Source organism: Manis pentadactyla, chromosome 2 (assembly GCF_030020395.1).
Source record: "Manis pentadactyla isolate mManPen7 chromosome 2, mManPen7.hap1, whole genome shotgun sequence".
NCBI lineage: Eukaryota > Metazoa > Chordata > Mammalia > Pholidota > Manidae > Manis > Manis pentadactyla.
In genome coordinates, this window is record NC_080020.1 from 114037832 (window position 1) to 114042317 (window position 4486).

General features: G+C 36.2%; 1 non-coding gene across 1 annotated transcript; it reads right to left on the bottom strand.

Annotated features, from left to right (window-relative positions):
* Positions 1 to 1178: 1178 nt before the first annotated feature.
* LOC118912187 (U6 spliceosomal RNA) lies at positions 1179 to 1287 on the bottom strand. Its single transcript, XR_005024713.1, has one exon. It is a non-coding gene; the product is annotated as a U6 spliceosomal RNA (small nuclear RNA).
* Between the last annotated feature and the right edge of the window lie 3199 nt (positions 1288 to 4486).

The window sequence follows — 4486 nt, forward strand, 5'->3', positions numbered from 1 at the left end:
AACAGTAGAATTCATTCCAGTTCATGAATATAGTGTAGCTTTCCATTTATTTGTGTTGTCTTCAATTTCTTTCATTACTGAATTTCTTTCAGCGTACAGGTCTTTCACCTCCTTTGTTAAATTTATTCCTATGTATTTCATTTCTTTTGATGCACTTTTAAAATGGGATTGTTTTCTTAATTTCTCTTTCTGATAGCTGATTATTAGTGTATAAAAATACAACCAATTTCTGCATGTTAATTTTGTATCCTGTGACTACTGAATTTGTTTTTAATTCTAATAGTTTTTTAATGGAGTCTTTACGGTTTTCTATACATATCATGTCATCTGCAAATAATGGCAATTTTACTTCTTTCCAGTTTGGATACCTTTATTTTTTTCTTGCCTAATTTCTGTATCTAGAAATTCCAATACTATATTGAATAAATGTGGCAACAGTGGGAATCCTTACTCAATAAAAGCTTTTAGCTTTTCACCAAATATGCACTTTTTGGGGGATTTTATCATAAATGGATATTGGATTTTGTCAAATGATTTTTCTGTATCTATGAAGATGATCATAGAATTTTTATCCTTTGTTTTGTTAATATGGTGTATCACATTGCTTGATTTACAGATGTTGAACCATCCTTATATACCTGGAACAAATTCCAATTGATTATGGTTTATGACCCATTTAATGTACTATTGAATTCAGTTTGCTTATATTTTCTTGAAGATTTTTGCATCTATATTTATCAGAGATATTGGCCTGTCATTGTTTTTTTTGTGGTGTTTTCTCTGTTTTTGTATCAGGGTAATGCTGGCCTAGCATTTCCAAATAATGAGTTTGGAAGAATTCTTTTCTCCTCAGTTTTTTTGGAATAATTTGAGAAGGATGGGTACTTGTGCTTGTTTACATGTTTGGTAGAACTCACTTATGAAGCTCTCTGGTCCTGAAGTTTTTATTAATATTTTTCTGGTTGTTCTGATAGTTCCATGTTTGTTTCTTCTTCTCTTGGTGTTCTCCCTTGTGGTTTAATGGTTTTCTTTGGTATTATGTTTGGGTTTCTTTCCCTTTATTTTTTGTGTATCTGTTGTAGGTTTTTGGTTTGTGGTTACCATGAGGTTCATATATATTGACCAAATAGTAAATAGTCTATTTTAAGTTGGTAGTCATGTAAACTCACATGCATTCTAAAAATATAGAACACTTTGTGCATTTGCATGACATCCTTGTACAGTGTCTGTGCTCTCTTCTCTATTTTGTTTCAATTCTAAAATGGGAAAAATCAATCAGTAATTGTCAAATATTACAACCCAGAGTAAAAAGTGCATTTTACTTTAGTTTAAATTTAAATTTAACTTAATTTATATAAATTTAATTGACATATTTTAATCGATTTAATAATAACATGTATATTAAATAAATTTAGTGAAATATTTCATGAAACAGTATTTACCCTTACTATCTGCAATATACTTCGTCTTTTCTCTCCTTTATTGCTGGTCATGAAACATTAAATTAATTTCATGACCTGCTAAATGGGTCACAACCTATAGCTTAAAACCTCTGATCAAGATCATTCATTCATTTAATAAATATTCATTAAACATCAGTGTGCCAGGTTGCCAGATACTGTTCTAAGTTCAGCAGAGGACTAAACAAACAAAAGCAGTTGCCCTCATAAAGCTTACATTTTGGAAGAGGGACTATACATATATGATATGCTATTTGATAAATATGATGTATCTTAATAAACTATATGGTATGTCATAAGCATACCAGATACAACATGCCCCACCCCTACCCCTGGATATTACATCGTCACTTTGGTGGGCTCCCTCCTATTCCAGAGACAAAGATATGCATTTCTCTATTTAGGGAATTTTTCCAAAGTACAGAAAGATTATTTGACTGACTTGAGTAGAAGCAGGAAATTAACACTCCAATCCCAGGCAGCCCAAAACCAAAGACTAACGGAAGTTGGTGTAAAACTACCCCAGTTCTTTCTCCACTTGAGCAGGGTTAAGTTTCTTGAATCATTTTCCAAGAAACCAATAATACTTGAATTCTTGGCACAAAGTCTATTTCTGGGGTAATACAAACTATGAAAGAAGGTGATAAATGCTATGATACAAAAGTAAATAGGAAAAGGTGATAGAGAGAGCCATGGGAGGTAATTTTAAATGGGGAGATCAGGAAGAGCTTCACTGATAGGAAATACATGATATTTGAGGAAAGACCTGAAGAAGGGAAAAGATACTTTCCCCCTTATAGTGGGAGAAGATACGTGGATATGGAAGAGGGGAAATGTTCTAGGCAAAAGGAACAGCAAGTGGAAAGGCCTAGAAGAAAGAGTAAGTGGACCAGTGGAATGGGCTGAACATTCCCTAAATTCATAGTTGAAGCCCTGATATCACTGTGTTGCCATTTTAAGGGGGGTCTTTTGGAGGTAATTAGGTTTAAATGAGGGCATGAGAGTAGAGTCCCCATGACAGGATTAGTGCCCTTGAATGGAGATGAAGGGAAGCAGAGCCCTCTCTGCTACATGGGGACACAGCAGAAAGCAGCCACCTATGAACCAGGACCATTCACCAGACACCTAACCAAGCTGGCACCCTGATCTCAGACTTCCAGTCTCTAGAACCAGGAGAAATAAATGTCTGTTGTTTAAGCCATTCAGTCTATGGTGTATTTTGTTATAGCAGCCCTAATTAACTAAGATGACCAGTAATACAAGCCACGAAAGACAGGAGATTAGTGGAAGGGGAAATCAGAGATGTAACAGCGTATCTAAGCAGATACTTATCAACTCTACCATTTTATTTTTTTACTACATGTTAATGATTGAGGGTTGTAACATACAGAAACCTGATTCAAAAGTGTACCGTGTTGGTCAAAGTCAGGAAATGTAATGGCAGGCAGAGCAGCTGAGGGAAACAGGACACAGAGAGGTTAAATAATTTACCCAAGACATACAAACCAATACATTGTGGAGCCAGACACTCACAGACACTCAGACTTGCTAGTCTGATATTACTAGCTCATAATTACTTAAGTTTTAAGAAGTTTCTTGAATCATCTTCCAAGATAATTCAGAGCTCATATTACTCACTATCATTCTGTTCTACCCCCTACGAAAAGTTCAGATATAATGGAAATAAAGCCAATGAACCACTGAAATTAGTGCTAATTAGTAATAACCAGTAAAAGATTTTTGTGTACACAGCAAAAAGTTTACAGACCAGGAGCACTCAAACCAGAACATGGACTGAGGTCCTGGGGTATAGTGTTATAAAGTAGCGTATCTGGAGGGAAAGCAGTGACTGGTTATTCTTCACAGTGACTGGTTATAATATTACAATTTTCTTAAATGATAAGGAATTGGTTTAGTGGGAAATCAACCTCAAGAAATAGTTTCAATCTTGCTTATGATTTTCAGAGGCATAAGCAAGAAATGACCCAGGTCAAGTTAGTCTTACAAAATAAACTAAATTAAGCTTTGCTTATATGACTAAACTGGTTTTGTCTGCTCAGGAAATTTTCAGGGCTGGTCTGTTTGTTTTTTATTTGAACACACCTTTCCGTTAACAAAGCCACAGCATATTAGTATGAGTCCACACTAAAATTCAGCCCTTCTAGCTCTCAGTTCAATACTCTTTCCACTGTATCACATTATCTTGAGTATGGATGGCACACCCTTGGGAGAAAGTAGAGGGATCTTGGGAGGGAGAACTAGGTTATAGAATTCCCAAATCCAAAGCCACAGGAGAACTGGAAATCTGTTGAGCTTTTACTTCTGTTACCAAATATAACCTTTCCCTATTTCTAAATTTAGTCAGGAAATGAATGTGGGCAAAGACAAAAGGTAGACTTTAGAAAAATAATCTAAGCTTCTCCCTAATTCCCACACCTTAGGCACCTACAAGATGAAACTCGGGGAAGTCTCCACCTTGAACCAGGAAGGAAGCAATGGCCTACAGCCACAGGTCCTTGTCACCTGAGGCTGTTGAGATGGTGAAAATTCAGTGGTGAAAGCTTCCTTTGTGTAGTATTTTCCTTCTTCCCTAAGGAGCTGAGAGGTGGAGTGAATAGTAAAGGACAGCGGTAGCTTACAAAACTGAATCTGAAAGATCTCCACAAGAAAGTGAACTTTCAGGAAGGGCTCATGGGGAAAAAAATAATCAGAAAAAGGAACCAAGAAGGGAGACAGAAATGACAATTTTCAATGGTATTATTCCTTGGCAGTGGGCAGGATGATTCATCTAAAATGAAAGTGAGCTCATGTCACTCTAGTCGGTGCCCAGTGGCTTCCCTCTCTCCTCCCAGGAGCTTTATTTCAGAAAGACACTATATAGTCTCCATCCAGGATTCTGCTCAGGTTCTATCATCAAAGAGGTCCATCTTGACTCTCTGACTTAGTTTAAACCTTCTATTCTACTTCTCTGCTTTGTTTTACTTCTTGGCATATATCACCAGCTGACACGTGGTTCATACATTCGT